Here is a 17,205-nt window from a genome sequence, read left to right on the forward strand (position 1 = left end):
ATTTATTGAACGAAAATATCATTGTATTAATGCGCCAACAATGTCATCACTCCTCCTTTTGGCATGGGAGAAGGGTTTTTTAAACAAAGTGATCATTACGTTGACTTATGGATAACTGTAGGAATATCCACAACGACCCAATTGTTGCAGACCCCTCCAGGGATGATGAAATTGCCAGAATCCTCTGTATCTTCTTCCAAGATAGCAACAGCTTCTTCATCCTGACCAGTGTGGATGAAACCTCCACTCTTGAACAACCCTTTCTCGTTGAAAACCCCAGAAGAAAAGCCTATGCCAGCCCGAGACTTGTTGTCTTCTAGCTCAATCATCTTCCCCAAACCGGTAGTTGCACCACACTCGATGGCCAACTTTGCATCTCTATAGGAAGCAAATGAAGGAGCTCTCTTCTCAATAGGCTCAACTATAGATAAAGCTTGGAAAGTAGTTCCAACTTCATCCTTAGCATCTACATATGAGAAGGAGGACAGATGGCTAACCAGGAAAGCCTTTTCTCCCCCTACCACCACCAGCTTTTTATTCTTCACAAATTTCAGTTTCTGGTGTAGGGTGGATGTCACGGTGCCTGCCTCGTGAATCCATGGTCTGCCTAAGAGACAACTGTACGATGGGTGAATATCCATAACCTGGAAGGTAATCTAGAAATCACTTGGTCTAATTTTGATTGGGAGATCAACTTCCCCAATCATAGTTTTACGCGACCCATCAAAAGCTTTCACAACAATTCCACTCTGCTTCATGGGAGGCCCTTGATATGAAAACTTCGAGAGAGTGGATTTCGGCAATACATTCAGTGCTGACCCAATGTCCACCAGCACATTGGACATGGCATCGTCTCTGCAGTTCATATAAATATGTAAAGCCAAGTCGTGATCTCTTCCCTCCTCAGGGAGATCAGAGTCACAAAAACTCAAATTGTTACAAGCAGTGACGTTCGCAACAATACTATCAAATTTTTCTATTGTGACATCATGATCTACATATGCCACATCTAAAACCTTCTGCAGAGCCTCTCTGTGTGGTTCTGAATTCAAGAGCAGAGATAATACAGATATTTTGGATGGCGTTTGTAGAAGTTGGTCTACAACATTGTACTCACTTCTTTTGATGAGTCTCAGCATCTCATCACACTCTTCTTTCATATTGCCGCTCGGGCCAACAGAAGTAGGAGTTATCAATGTAGAGGAGGGCTTAACAACAGGTGCCAGATTCTGGGTGCTCACAGCGTTCCCAATCGGGCGTTCAACAAAATCAGCATTATCCTGAGGCTTGGGAGGTGCTGAAAACACACGACCGCTGCGGGTCAAACCACTAACATCGGCAATGTTGACAACAGATGAGGACGGCAAGGACACCTCCTTTCCATCTTCTACAGCAACAACATTGTAACGAAAGGGGATTGCCTTTTCAGAAGAATATGGTACTGGACCGACAGGCTTAATGATAAGAACAGGAGAGGCCTTCTGCTTGCTACCATCATACTTAATGATAACAGGCTCGGGCATCCGGAATACTGGGGAAATTACGTTGACCTCAGGCTCATCTTCGTCAACATTCCTATTCTAAAGAATCTCAATGACTCCTTCATCCATCATTTCCTGAATATCCTTGCGCACCTGGCGACAACCCAATCGGTTAACTGAGCAAATTCGGCATCTATCATGGTCGTGCTCATAATGAATGTACTCGCATAGCAAACGATGCATCTCAACCAGAGATTGTCGAATATGACTGACATATTTGACCTTGAACTTGCCAGGGCAACCCTGGACCATGTTGACAGATTTCCCATGCTCGGGCAATGGGTTCTTCTTCACATTAGGACCTACGTCCTCGAAACATAAAATGCCACACCTCACAAGGTCTTGAACCTTGGTCTTCAAAGGGTAACAATTCTCCACGTCGTGGCCGGGAGCACCAGAATGATAGACACAATGTAATTCAGGCTTATACCACTACTGGGGGTTAGCAGGTATAGCTGGTGGGTCTCTCGGAGTAATCAACTTCCTCTCTATCAAAGAGGGATATAATTCTGCATACGTCATTGGAATAGGACCAAAAGTGACCTTTTTCCTATCGTAACTCGTGCTAGTTTGATTCCTGTTTCGAGGCTGGTAGGCCTGCTATTACGGTCGGTGTTGTTGTTGCTGATATTGCGGATGTGGTTGCTGGTTATTGTTATGTTGCTGATACTGTTGATTGTCTCTGAAAACAGGTGTTATATGAGCCACCTGGTGCTGGTTACCGGTGGGACGCACGGTCTTCCTCCTCACCGAGGGTCTTCTTTGTTTCACATGGGAGGTCACAGCATGTGCCTCTCCATCTTTCTTCTTCACAAACGCCCCATAACGTTTGGCAGAAGAGCCTTCTTCTCTGGTTAGACGTCCTTCTTTAACCCCTTCTTCTAAACGCATCCCCATATTCACCATCTCGGTGAAGTCAGAAGGAGCGCTAGTAATCATCCGTTCATAATAGAATGAACTCAAGGTCTTCAGAAAGATCTTGGTCATTTCCTTCTCTTCTAGCGGAGGCACAATCTGTGCTGCCAACTCTCGCCACCTCTGGGCGTACTCTTTGAACGTTTCCTTGTCCTTCTGGGACATGGCCCTCAATTGATTCCTATCGGGAGCCATATCCACATTATACTTGTACTGCTTGACGAAGGCCTCGCCAAGGTCGTTGAAGGATCGGATGTTCGTACTGTCTAAACCCATGTACCATCTTAGGGCAGCACCGGACAAACTGTCCTGAAAGTAGTGGATGAGTAACTGATCGTTGTCGGTCTGAGTTGACATTTTCCTAGCATACAGGACCAGGTGGCTGAGAGGACAAGTATTTCCCTTGTACTTTTCAAAGTCAGGGACCTTGAATTTCACAGGGATGTTTACGTTGGGAACCAAGCACAGTTCGGCAGCAGACTTGCCAAAAAGATCCTTTCCTCGAAGAGTTTTCAATTCCTTGCGAAGCTCAAGAAATTGATCATTCATAGCGTCCATCTTTTCATAGACATCTAGGCCCTCGGACGACTCAGAATGATAGATGGTGTCGTCTACCCTGGGTATGGTATGCACGACATGAGGAGGAACAACAAGGACCGGGCTAGATGCCGGCATAGAAGCAAAAGTAGGAGCAGGACCCTCAGGCATAAAATTAGGAGGCATCCCTCACGGGAATCCAGCTGGCATAGTTGCTGGAGCAAAATGTGCACTGGCGGCAGGCACAATTGAGGAGACAATCTCAGAGATGACTGTCCTCTGGGGAGGAGTTGAAGGCGTCGGAGAAGACTGGCTCTGGGCAGCCATGAGTGATTCCATCAAAGCACTTAATCTGGCCACTTCCTCTTTCAGTTCGCGGTTCTCTTGCTCTAGGTGATCCATCAGTCTTGAAATGTTGGCTCTAGTGTAGTACCAGTGAGTCAGCTTGTCTTCAAAATAAATGAAGAACACAGAGTTAGACCACAGGACAAGAAGCCGGGAACAAAACCTGCTTATGCACATGATGCATGCAATGCTTGTGCATATGATTTGTTTTTATTTCAAAGGAACTCTAGGGTTTTATTTGCAAATTTTGGAAATATTAAATATTTATCGCATATGGAAACATCTCATTAAATAATATCAGGGACAAGAAGTACAGCTTTGTCAATTATACACAAGAGAAAAGGAAAATAATCATCCTATGGATCCCTAGAAACAATCATCTAAAGCTCGGGATACAGGAAGATAAGATGCGCGAAGCCTCTTCACCTCCCTCTCATAGGCTGCCTCCATATCTGCCTTCTCCTTGGAGAGTCGATCATACTTCCTCTTCTAAAACTTGGAAGACTGAGGAAGTAGAGAAATCCGTGCATCATCAGGGTCATCAATAACTTGATGCTCGAGGAACTCAATCAAAGCATCCTTCTCTTTAATCTGCTGAAGAAACTCTTCCCTTTCACGGATCCAGGCACGCGATAGGTCTTCGTTTCTCAACTCCTCTACTCCTTGGTGTCGCTCCCCGGATTTCCCGAATCCAAGTACAAACGCGAAAAGAGTGGCGCGGAAGAAAAGTGTAGAGTCGCCAGCTATGTACTTTTATCCTAAGAGGAGGGAAAGGTAGTACTGCATAACCAAGAGGGAACATATAAAACAAAGTCTCGAACCAAAGAAAACTGAGTAAGGGGGCCGGTTACATGAAGGGAAGGTTATCCTACCCCTTCACGTCTGTGGTATTCCATAGGATCCACGTTTGCTATTTATGTCTAAAGTGTGTGTATAAAAAGTCCTATATGCGATGCGTAAGAGAGAAAAGCAAAGTAGGGAAAAGAAAGAGTTATTGCTCGCACAGGCCCTACCCTGCTGCATACGTATCTCAAGAAGGATTGAGAATCAGAGCATCGTAGCTCGGCTAACCTATGTGTTTGTTTTTTATGATGAATGACGTTACTACACAATCTACCGGATCCTCGACCTTTGGAGACTTACTCACCTGTAGTAGAACGAGTTAACGTGTTCTTAGGAGAAGAAAAATCAATGAGTTTGTTTGTTTTAGGAATGCTCATGCAAAAAGGAAGTCCTAGACGAAGGAACCGTGCTACCTTAATTGACATGCAAACGAGAGACTATATGAAGCCTAGCAATCCTATGGGGAGACGATCACACCATACAAAACAAACATGCATAAAATAAACATGCCAACAAGGGGGCTCAAACATACGTGGGTAGGGCTTTAGTCAAGAGGGGTCATATTAACCTCGACAAACAAGCCATGGAAAGGTAATCAAATGGGCTCTTAACCACTAACATTGAACGTCAGGGTGAGCAGATCAAGCGGGTAATGAGGATAAGACCTCATAGCTCTTAACCCTGGACATGGCGAGCTCATGACAAAAAGTGGGGATTCAGAAAGGTGGAACCCTCTCCACTGACTGACCGGACAAAATATCTTGAGCTTTTGTTCTAAAGCATCGACACGTAGTATGATCTTAAAGAACGACGCACTGAATAACGGGGGATTGGCTACTAATCCCTTTTATCCGCCAATTTCCTCTTCATGGAGGTCTTCAACACTGGTGCCTCTTCTTGGAGGTCTTTAGGCACAAAGGCAAACACACAAAAACATTGCCTCCTATCGAGGTCTTCCAGCTAAGAAAGCGGTAAAATGCTAGAAAGATGTAAAAGGGATCAAGAGATCTACCACACAGATAAAGATCCGAAGCAACAGTGACTAAAGAAATAAGAAACCCAAAGATCTCTCAAGCTAGCACCATCAAAGAAAGCAAGTCAACAAAGCAATCAGAATAAATCTCCAAATGATATCCCACAAATAAAGGGGAATACCAAGAAAGCTATCTCTTCAAGGTTCATGTGAGCCCTCACAAAAAAAACTCAACAAACAGGTTAGAGAAACAAGGTGGGGTGCAATCAAGAGTTACACCAAATAAGAGAATCAAAATGTAACCACATGAATCATGCCATTAAAGTTCACAAAAAGCTCACAAAAAGCAACCAAGGATAGGAGGCCTAAACCTCTTGTCAAACAAATGCATCAAAAGGGTATCAAAACTCAAAGTCAGGGGGCAAGGATCCATACATCAAGACATGACATACCTGATTGGGGAGGATCGATTGAAATTGAATTGCACCGTTGGCTTTGCAGAACAATCTTAGGGTTTATACGAGAGGGAATTGGTTCTTTGCAGATGAGTTCCCTTCAGTCTCTGGAGGTTGCTCTGAATTAGTTAGAATCTCTCTAGGGTTTTGTTCCAAGGAAACCTCAGAGTGTTTTCAGCTTTCACCAATTCTCCTCCTCCTTTTTTTTCTTTTACTGAAATTTCAGGATTTATAACTTGATTTTCGTGGCTTTGTATTTATTTATTTATTTATTTAGTTTTTTTTTTCAAAACGCGTGGGCTTCGCCTAGCGAGCATGACAGTTCAGGAAATTCCTCTGAGCGTAGGTGATTCTGGTGGCTTTTCTTGGGACTCGCTAGGCGACCCATTCTGCTCGCCTAGCGAGCATGACAGCTCATGAACAAACTTTTGCTTCTTCAAGTTTAACGTTTTGAATGATGAATAGACCCTATTTGAACATGTTGGAAGTAACTCAAGTCATTCCCTGGCCATTTCATCTTCAGTTGACCAACAGTTGAGTAGAGTCGAACCCTAATTCAAATGAACTTTGCTGAAATGCAATATGAAATGTTAAATGACCTAAAAATGAATGCATGAACGAGGAGGGCAAATTTGAGGTGCTACACTTGGTTAGGGAGGGTTGAAGGCCCAGCCGTAACCAAAGGTGTAGGTCTCAGATACTCGTAAGGCATGCGATATTCAGACGCTCTCTTCCTAACCCAAGTAGTGTAAGGCTCCATAGCAACACAATTCTTAGGACCCAACTCCTTCCTTCCCTTCCTATGAATCTTGCGCCAAGCGCGGACCATTCTACCCTTCAAGCCTTGGGGATCTTTACCCTCCTGAAAGAACACACCCTCTAACAGAATGTTATTAGGTTTATCCTTTAAGGGGAACCCAAGCTGATGACGTGCCAAAATAGGATTGTAGTTAATCCCACCACATGTACCAAGAAGAGGTACATTGAAGAACTCGCCACAAGAGTCGATAATCTGCAGACCATCATACACACGGTTATACCAAGAGATATCATCATTAGTGAGAGACATAAGTCTCGTAGACCACCGTAGACATCCCTTGTTCTCCTTGAAGGCGACCGTCTGCGGTAAGTGAGAAATAAACCATTTATACAACAGAGGCAAACAACACACAATGGCGCCACCACCCTTTGCATTCCTCATATTCAAAGAGAAATAGGTATCACCCAACAGAGTCGGAATGGGACTAAGAGTAGAAAAGATCCTAATAGCGTTCACATCCACAGACTTGTCGATGTTGGGGAACAATACCAATCCATAGATGAGAAGTACAAATATGGCTTCAAAGGCATCCTCACTCATGGCCTTCCCATAGATAGTAGCTTGAGCAATGAGGAACTCAGAAGGGAGACCTTGAATTCCACCTTTGGTAGTCATATGAGCACCAACCAGAGATTCATCTATATGCAACATGTCTGCTATCTCTTGAGAAGTAGGAACATTCTCCAAGCCACTGAACGACACTTGGTCTAGAATAGATATACCCACAAGATAGGCATACTCCTCAAGCGTAGGCAAAAGCTGGAAATCCGGAAACGTGAAGCAACGGTACAAGGGATCATAAAACTGCACCAATACACTCATCAACCCTTCGTCCACCTGAGTAGTCAGAAGAGGAAGAAGCTTCCCAAAACGAGCTTTGAAACCCAAAGGATCTAATACATAGTATGTCAAATTCCTTAACTCTTTCAGATCTGGTTGTCTGAAGCTGTACTTCTTTGTATTCCTTCTTTGTCTTTCCATGTCTGAAAATTTTGCAAATAAACCCCCTTAAGTTCCTTGAAAATTTTCTTCATTATTGATGATATGGATGCAAATGAGTGCATGAATGCATGAATGCAACAATCACACTCAAGGATCAAGCAAAGCACACCAAACAAAGGTCATGGGATGGATCATCTTATCCTTAATATCAATCATCCATTTTGGTGGATTATGGTTTACACCTTATCAACACCCAAGTTCCATTGATATTAAGGATACATGAACGAATCAACCTTGAATCAAGGGTTTGTTGCAAGTCACGAGCATGAGGTTTAGGTTAAGAATCACCCAAAGGGAAGGTACTAGGGTTTAAACCTGCCAAACATGTTCTACAAGAGGTTCCCAAAGTCATCATCCCATCTTTCGGATATTATCGGAGAAACGACTACTCGTATTCCAAGAATATTCTCAATCGTATCAATCTTACATTTGAATGACTTTTGCACTACATCCTAAAAATAGGCCAAGATGGGCTTGGTAAACTAAGGTCCTTGGCTTCTAAGGTCCACACAAGTCAACAAGACTACACCATTCTCCTATCCTAAGTGCACTCGAGTCCGGGTATAGAACTCATCTCACAAAGATCACCAAGCATACAAGGAATTAATATCAAACAATTCAATCATTACATACAATACAGTGATCACAAATTGCACAAAAATATGTCACAAGACAAATACAATACAACAAGCATGAAAAGTTGGCAAAACCCACTAAATCATCCCCAGCAGAGTCGCCACTTTTCTGTAGCAGGGTATTCGTTACCATTAGAGATATTGACTAAATCCAAGGTAAATCATACAAGCCGAGTCGCCATCGCACTTCTATTTATCCAAAGGAATGGTTAGAAAGCGAACAAAAACCTAGTAGTTTTAACAAAAACTAGTAAAAGAAACAGAGATCTGGGTAAGGGGGTTGGTTATGTAATGGGAAGGTGTTAGGCACCCAAAACATCCTAGGTACTCCTAGGGAGCCCTTTTCATACTTGTTGAAAAGGTTGTGGTTTTATGAAAAATTTGTTTGTGCAAACATGATTGAAGAGATGAGAGGAGAATGTACAGGTTATTTACATTTTGTGTTTGGATGGATAAACCCATTGCCTACGTACCACCTTATAAAAAGATTTGGATCAAAACCTCGTAGTTCGGGGTAAAAATCTCAAAGATTGGTGAATTGATTTTAAACCAAAAGCCTTATGACCTTTTGTTATCAAAGGGAGAATACTCAACCTAAACCAACAATCCATCATGTGAGGAAGGCTTCAACATACTAGTGAGGGGTTAACCCTATAATAAGTATGGAAGGCTTACAATCCAATCACTAAGGATGAGGTGAGATTTAGATCAACCACTATGATAACTCAAACCTATGGCTAATGTTTATGAAAAAAAGTTTTTAATCAAAGGTGATCATTGGAACCACAAAAATCACTTGAAGTGAGTTGAATTTACAAATTATAAGTATTCACAAAATGAAGTCAAAGTATGAATTAGAGTTCATTTACAATGAGTATTAGTGAAAAGAGTTTGAAAAATCAAAGGCATATGGCCTAGGTTTCTAATTTGAAAACAATGTCAATGTTTGCACAAAATGAGTTTGGCTTAGGTTAGAGTGAAAAGACGAAGAAGAAGGGCTAAGTCCTAAGGAAAACAAAAAGATGAGGGATAAGAAATGAAACCACACTAGGAGTTCTCTCTTGAGATCATATTGATGATTCAAGTAGCTCCCATCCTTTGGAATAAGCAAGCACAAAGTATAAGCAATCAAACAAGTCTCATAAGAGATCCTCAATGTATCTTGTATCTTCCACTTGGATGAACATGGTAATGATCCTCCAATTAAGCTCAAATGGAAACTCCCATTACAAGAGCACACACATCAAAAGGTCCATGGGGTAAAACACTCTCCTAACCAGAGACCAGGGAAACAACAAACTAAAAGGGAGACTAAGACTCGAGCCTAATAGTTGACATACAATCAACATTCCTAAGTTGAGGTCTCTAACAAGAACCTAACTCACAAGTAAACAAACATCACACATTATATCCATACAAGAGGCTCAAACAATGGGTGGGCTTTAGTCAAGAGGGGTCATATCAACCTCGACAAACAAGCCAAACTGTAAAGGGTAATCTGTAGCTCTTAACCACTAACATTGAACGTTAGGGTGAAGCTGATCAAAGTGTAAATGAGGATGAGACCTCATGCTCTTAACCTTGGCCAGGGTGAGCTCATGACACAGAAAGCGTGGGGATCCAGAAAGTGGGATCCTTTTCCACTTGACAGACTCTGTACAAAAGATCTGGGGCACATGTTCAGAAGCATCAGCATGTAGTGCGAGCATAATGAACGACACACTGAATAACGGGGGATTGGCTACTAATCCCTTCTATCCGTCAATTGCCTCTTCTCTTGGAGGTCTTATCAAATATCACATGCCTCATCTTGGAGGTCTTTGAGCACAATTTTAAACAAACACAAACAGAGCCTCTGAAGGAGGACTTGCCAGCAAAATGCCTACCAAAAAGGTGACAGGACTTCAGACTACATGAAGTAAGAAGCTAACTACCTGAGTGGTGTGTCAACCACAATCCAATGCTCAAGCAAGAGCAAAATCAAGCAAGCAACTAAGGTACCTGTACAAAGACTAAACAGTTAGTACTTCAGTCATAAAACCAGCAGACAAATAGTGAAACCCACTAACAGTTACACAGTTCAATGCATAAGTGCCTTAGCACTCAAATGAGCTCATGAGCTCTCCACATCAATCAAAACCCTACAAAACAAACATAGGTCAGAACTCAATGCATTTTGTATTCCACAATATCATCAATGAGTATCCACACCTGAAACAAGTGACAAAGTTAGTCTATGTACGTCCAATTGACACAACAAAACACCAACAAACAATGTCATAAGAGATGAATTCAAAACCTAACCAAATGACCCAACCAGGATCTATCCTTTTACACATTACACATTCAAACACTCCATCCAATGTCCTCAAAAGGATCATCATCAAATTAATAATCAAATGCCTCAAATTGCCTATGCCATGCAATGACCAAAAATATGCACAAAATGAACTTCCAACTTAGAAAATTCATATCAAATCAGAAATGCATGCAATGACTTTAGGATTTTTTGTATAAGTTCCTCATGACATGAATGTCCAATATGCAAAAGATCAAATCCAGAATGATGCAAATGCTATGTGAACAAAAACACACCAATTCAATGTCAAAAATGTGACACAAATTGTCACATTAATCTCTATGTGTCAAGAGTGATGATAACATGTGAGAAAAATTCCAAACCCGTGACCAAAAATTCATGTCATGTATGAATATCATGTATGCAAAAAATTGGATCAGAAGGTTCAACATAGAGAATTTCACAATGCATTGAATGCAATAGGTCAATTTGGCACAATGTTGATTCAAAAATTCCGAAATAAAAATCCAGGCATCAACAATTCATGAATTCAGCATCATAAAAAAGTAGACATCGATAGAAAACTATGAAAAAAATTGGGACTCATTTGGACTATTTTTGCATTTTTTTTATGAATTTAACAAGATAACCAAAATAATAGAAATAACAAATGAAAAATGGAGGGAAATGAATTAATTCAAATAAATCCAGAAAAATCCCACAACCATCAGATATGGCGCGCTCATCAATCAACGGCTCACATTCAAAACAATGAAACGCTACGTTTCATTAATCCCAGTCACCACACACAATCAGCATTCAAACGCACGCGTGGCCTGGTCAGACAAACCTCCTCCAATCGTTCTTCCACGCAATGGCACACATGGAACACACGTCACCAAAACCCTAAGTACACACAGACGCCGGAGCTACAGCTCCGGTCGTCTTCTCCGGCGAGACGCACGGTGGCGCCGCCGTGAAATTTTCCAGAAATTCACGAGGCTTATACCGTTCCGCTCGGTTTTCAACGTAGGTTCCAAATCTCCTATTGGTTCATCCTAATTCTACCTGGATTTTGCAAATCGAAGGGAAGACAATTCTAGATCCAAACTTTCAGTTAACCTAACTGATAACATGAAATAGTATCACATTCTAGGACTCAATTAAATTAAATTATATTATTATTTACTTCAAATTATTTCATTTTATTCGATATTACGCGGTGTTTTCTTTCTATTTATCTCAGGTAGTTTATTTGAAGCACAAGTAAAAAAGGAAGAAAAGGAGGTGCAAAAAGGAATGAAAAGAAGCAAATATCAAAAGCCAAAGCCCAGCCTAAAAGCACAGGCGCTGTGCCTGTGATGAACGTCACGCATGCTGTGACGAGCGTCACGCTTTACACACTTGTGTGACGATCGTCACACATGGTGTGACGGACGTCACACCATTCTCCTATATTTTTGGCACAAGGGACGCAACAGACCATGTTGAAGCCTACTATCACGCTTGACCGTTTGCAACGTGAAGGCTATGTACACGGAAAACCCTTGAAAGCAGTTACAAAAAGTACCAATACAAATAGTAGTTTTTGGAAAAGCTCTCGGTTCCTCTTTTTCGTTCCATTTTCTTCCCAGCCGTACAAGCACATTTTTACAGCATTACTTTTACAATTTTTATATTGTTTCCTTTGCAATTTCCATTTTTCTTTTCTAGCAATTGATTAATTTTTCGCACAATAGTTTCTACACCGGAGACTATTGTGTACCTTTCACCGGATCTAACCTTACGTTAGAATCTAGTTTTTTTATTCCTTCGCTTTTATTTTTCTATCTGATTGAAGAATTCAAGAACAAATCCAACCAGTTTGTGGTGGAGTGTTCAAGACTGCTATTTAAATTACTCAGGTTCTTTAATTACTTTATAAATTTATATATGCCCTGTTTTGTTGTTGATTTATATTATTTGCCTGAGATGAACTTGTTTGTGCATGCTGATTAAGAAAGTGGCCATTGGAACCACAAAAAGGCATTTGAATGGGTTATATTTACCAATTGGAAGTATATACAAAAATGGTCAAAGTTGACTTAAAGGTTCAATTCAAAATAAGTGTTATGAAAAGAAAGTTTGAAAATCAAAAGCATAAGGCTTAGGTTTCTAATGTTTGAAAACAATGATGAAATGTTTGCACAAAAAGTTTTCGCTCGGGTTAGAGTGGAGAGAAGAAGAAGAAGGGCTAAGTCCTAAGTAAAACAAAAGAGAAGGGATGAAGAATCAAAACCACAATGGAGTCCCTCTCTTGAGATCATATTGATGATCCAAGTAGATCCCATCCTTTGGAATAAGAAACCACAAAGCATAAGCAATCAAACAAGTCTCATAAGAGATCCTCAATGTATCTTGTATCTTCCACTTGGATGAACATGGCTATGGTCCTCCAATTAAGCTCAAATGGAGACTCCTAGCACAAAAACACACACATCAAAAGTTCCATGAAGTAAAACAAGAATGGAGAAGAGAGAGTTTAGAGATTTGGTCCTTCTAATCCATCTTCATCGTTAAGATCCATTTATTCCAATTTTGCATAAGGAAGGTCCTAGAATCTAAGTCCAATTCTCCATTTCTTTGCATAGGGAAAGTCCTAGAAACTAAGTCCATTTATTTGCATTTTGGTCCACAACAATCAAAACAAAAACACAAGCACAATAATATATACACAATTATGTGCTCAAGTGAGCAAAAGGCAAATGACATTAACATAAACATGTGCTCAAGTGAGCAAAGGGAAAAGCAAATGGATAATATCTGCAAGAATAGTAAATTCACTACGCCAAAAACTGGAATAGACAGCGCACCTTAGAGGGCGCTTTATTACAAAAGCGCACTCTAAAGTGAAGCGAAAAAATAAGGAGCGAACAACTGGAATAGACAGCGCACTTTAGAGGGCGCTTTTGTAATAAAGCGCCCTCTAAGGTGAAGCGAAAAAATAAGGAGGAGATAGAGGGACAAAAATACAGGGCACTCTTTAGAAAGCGCCCTCTAGAGTTACCCTTAGAGGGCGCTTTTAAAAAAGCGCTCTATAAGTCCATGTGCATTTCCAGTTTATAAAGCGCTTTTGGAAAGCCTTAGAGAGCGCTTTCATAAGCGCCCTCTTAGGCCCCCTTTAGAGGGCGCTTTTTTTCCACAAGCGCCCTCTAAGGTCCCCTTTAGTAAACATTAAAATTATAACATACTGCGCGTTTTGTTATTTCACTCTCTGTTATTTTCGTTCTTTTTCACGTTAGGGTTCTCACTGCTACGATTTTCGCTACTTCTAAGGCGTTCTCTTTCCACCTCTGTTAGATCTACGACGTTTCCTCCTTGTATTAATTCGTTGTTAGCTGTTCGATTTTGACACCATATGTATTTTTCTAATCTTCATATTACTTGGTTTCTCTTCTGATGTTCGCTATTGTTCATTTTTGGTTTCTCTTCTGACTTCGAAGAACTTAATTGGAGTTCTAGATATATACGGATTCGAGAGTTTCAAGACAAACAGGTTCTTAATCTTAACCACCCTTTTGCCTAATTTTATATGAAGTTTATAGACGTATGCACATTTCGCCAATCTCTGTGATCGAATTTTTTGTGTTCTCTATTTACATTTTTCGTATCTATTTACTTTTGAACCACAGTTATTGTTCTAACAGTAACTAACTTTACATCGGCCCTGTTCAGCTTCGAGCAATTTTGTATCAATTTGACAAATGAGAAGTTACAGCAGCATTTCAACCAGGTTTGATTTTTCTACTATCTCCTGGTAAACAATTTCTATAGACTCAAATAACACTTCATTATTTCATAATGCAGCATGTCTTCAAAATGGAGCAAGAGGAATATACAAAGGAAGAAATTGATTGGAGTTATATAGAGTTCGTTGGTAATCAAGATGTTCTCGATCTTATTGAGAAGGTGCAACTCACCCTTGCATTTTTGTCATTTTAGAAAAGTTCTATCAGTTTGTCATCTCATTCTTGTTTATAACTTCAGAAACCTGGCGGCGTTATTGCTCTTCTGGACGAGGCCTGGTATGTATTAAATGACAATAGTTCAAATATTTGTATTATAGTTAATGGTTTGTTTATGTCATTTTACATAATGTAAAGTGGCGTTAGCGCATGCAAATATATATACTTTGAGCAATAACTATGTTTTATAGTCATTCTTTTATATATTGTCCTGCTTATTCTTTGTAGTATGTTTCCAAGATCAACGCACAAAACATTTGCTGAAAAGCTATATCAAACACTTAAGGACAATAAGCGATTCAGCAAACCGAAGTTGTCACGAACTGACTTCACCATCAATCACTATGCTGGTGATGTGAGTAAAATACATTTTGGTCTACGCAGTTATATCAACCATGAAATAAAAAGTTAAAAGCTTAGTATATATGTCGAACTTTGATTTCAGGTCACGTATCAAACTGATCTTTTCCTTGATAAAAACAAAGACTACGTTGTTCCGAAACACGCTGCGCTGCTCTGTGCTTCCAAGTGCTCCTTTTGTTTCAGGACTTTTCCCACCTTTACACGAGGAAAGTACTAAATCAACAAAGTTTTCTTCTATAGCCACTCAGTTTAAGGTCGGTTTTCTTTAAACATGCATATGCTTGAAAATTATAAGTCTTTTGTATATAACTATTGATCATTGTTATTCTTATTGCTTATGGAATGAAGCAACAACTGCAATCTTTGCTTGAAACATTGCTTGAAACATTGAAGCAACACGCTTTGTATGATAATATGGATTGGAATAAAATATTGTTTAGGTTTCTTTGCAGATAGGAAAGACAAAAGTTTTCCTGAGAGCAGGTCAAATGGCAGAACTAGATGCATGTCGTGCCAAGGTCCTAGGAAGATCCGCAATCGTTATTCAGAAAAAAGCTCGCACATATATTTGTGAGAAACAGTACAAGTTATTGCGATTTTCTGCCATAGAACTATAAAGGGCTATTAAAGGTATCAATTATTTGAATCCTTTTTGATACTATGTATGAATAATCTTGTTATCCATTTTCTAAGTCATTTAGTTTTACGTATCCTATGAACTTAACATAGGACAACTTGCAAGACGTCGGTATGAATGCATGAGAAGGGAGGCCGCATCTTTGATAATCCAGAAACAAATCCGCATGTATCTTTCGAGAAGTGCTTATAAAACTACCTATTCCAAAGTTGTTTGTATTCAAACCGGCATGCGAGGAATGGCTGCTAGAAATGAACTTCGATTCAGGAAGCGGACCCTAAGAAGACTGCGGCTAGCAAAAAAAACATACATCTCAGAAATGCTTTTGCTACTTAGTTTTATTTCTTTTTAAGTTATGAATTGGTTGTATATTTAGAATCTTTAGAAATTAAACGATTATATATCAGTGGATTGTTGTATATGTATGGATTGTTGTATATAAGGCTTGTTGAATGCAATGTGTGAAAAAGGGCTTCAAATTATCCAGTTTTAGGTGTACTGCTTCAATATACAGGTTGTCTAAAATAAATAAAAAAATATAGCGCTTTTTAAAAAAAAAAATTTAAATAACCACCCACTTTAGAGGGCGCTTTCCAAAATAAGCGCCCTCTAAACCCTTTAAATTTCCACTTTAGAGGGCGCTTTCCAGTAAAAGCGCCCTCTAAACCCTTAAAAGTTTCCACTTTAGAGGGCGCTTTCCAGTAAAAGCGCCCTCTAAACCCTTAAAAGTTTCCACTTTAGAGGGCGCTTTCTTTAAAAAGCGCCCTCTAAAGTGGCCCTTTAAAGGGCTTAAAGAGCCACTTTAGAGAGCGCTTTCACCAGGAAAAAAAGCGCTGTCTTTACCTATGCCAGCGCCAGATTAGAGGGCGCTTTAAAGCGCTGTTATAGGCCAAAAAAAGCGCCCTCTTTTCCCTTGTTTGGCGTAGTGATTGCATAAAAGTAAATTGCATAAAGTAAATGTTAATTGTCAATAGTTAGTGTTAGTAGTTCGTGTGCCATAAGGCAAATTTAGCGCTATGTTAAGCAATCGTAATTTGACTTATGTAGAAGTCACAACTATCTGAGGCCGGTCAATAATAATGTAGGCAACAACACAAGTTAGAAGTCTTGATTAGAGAACCAAGTTCCAACAACTTGTCATGCCAAAAAGAAAAATGAGAATTGATCTTGTATTGGTTTAAGCCTTTTGCATGATTTAGAAGACAACCTATCCTTAATGCAAAGCCATTCATTGGATCAATTGATCAAGATAAATTAGATTTGAATCAAGGAAGGTTAAATCTCCCTAACCAATACTAACTTATCAACCTTCAACTCATTGATCAAGAAGAGAAGAAGATGAAGATGAAGAAGAAGAATGGATAAAAGAAATGTAAATGGCAAAATTTAAGTGCATTAAATGAAATACAATGTACCAATCCTCATATGTTGACCAATAACATTAAAAGTCAAGGTCAAACAATCAAAAACAAAAGTGAGATGAAAATTGGAAGTCAAGAAATGAATAAACTATTTTTGGCATTTTTTTAATATTTAAAATAAACTTGAATTAAAATAAATGGAAAGGTCAAACTTCAAAATTACTTCAAATCAACCTTGAAAGATCCAAGTAATTTATCCTAAGTTCAACAAGGTCAAACAAAGTTTGACAAAAAAATCAGCATTTTTAAAAGTCAGAAACTATTTTTAATCAATTAAAATGAATACAAAATAACCTAATTGAATTAAAATCTCAAATAAATCTCAAATCAATTCAAAAATTGATGAGAATATTTTTCATAGATCCATCATCATTCAAATAGGTTAGGAAAATATTTTTGCACTTTTTGAATATCA

The 17,205-nt window shown here is 39.6% G+C and overlaps 1 long non-coding RNA gene across 1 annotated transcript; it reads left to right on the forward strand.

Annotated features, from left to right (window-relative positions):
* Positions 1-13,838: 13,838 nt before the first annotated feature.
* LOC127083951 (uncharacterized) lies at positions 13,839-14,280 on the forward strand. Its single transcript, XR_007788589.1, has 3 exons — positions 13,839-13,900; positions 14,080-14,137; positions 14,212-14,280. It is a non-coding gene; the product is annotated as an uncharacterized LOC127083951 (long non-coding RNA).
* The last annotated feature ends 2,925 nt before the right edge of the window (positions 14,281-17,205 follow it).

This window comes from Lathyrus oleraceus, chromosome 5 (assembly GCF_024323335.1).
Source record: "Lathyrus oleraceus cultivar Zhongwan6 chromosome 5, CAAS_Psat_ZW6_1.0, whole genome shotgun sequence".
NCBI classification, from domain to species: Eukaryota; Viridiplantae; Streptophyta; class Magnoliopsida; order Fabales; family Fabaceae; genus Lathyrus; species Lathyrus oleraceus.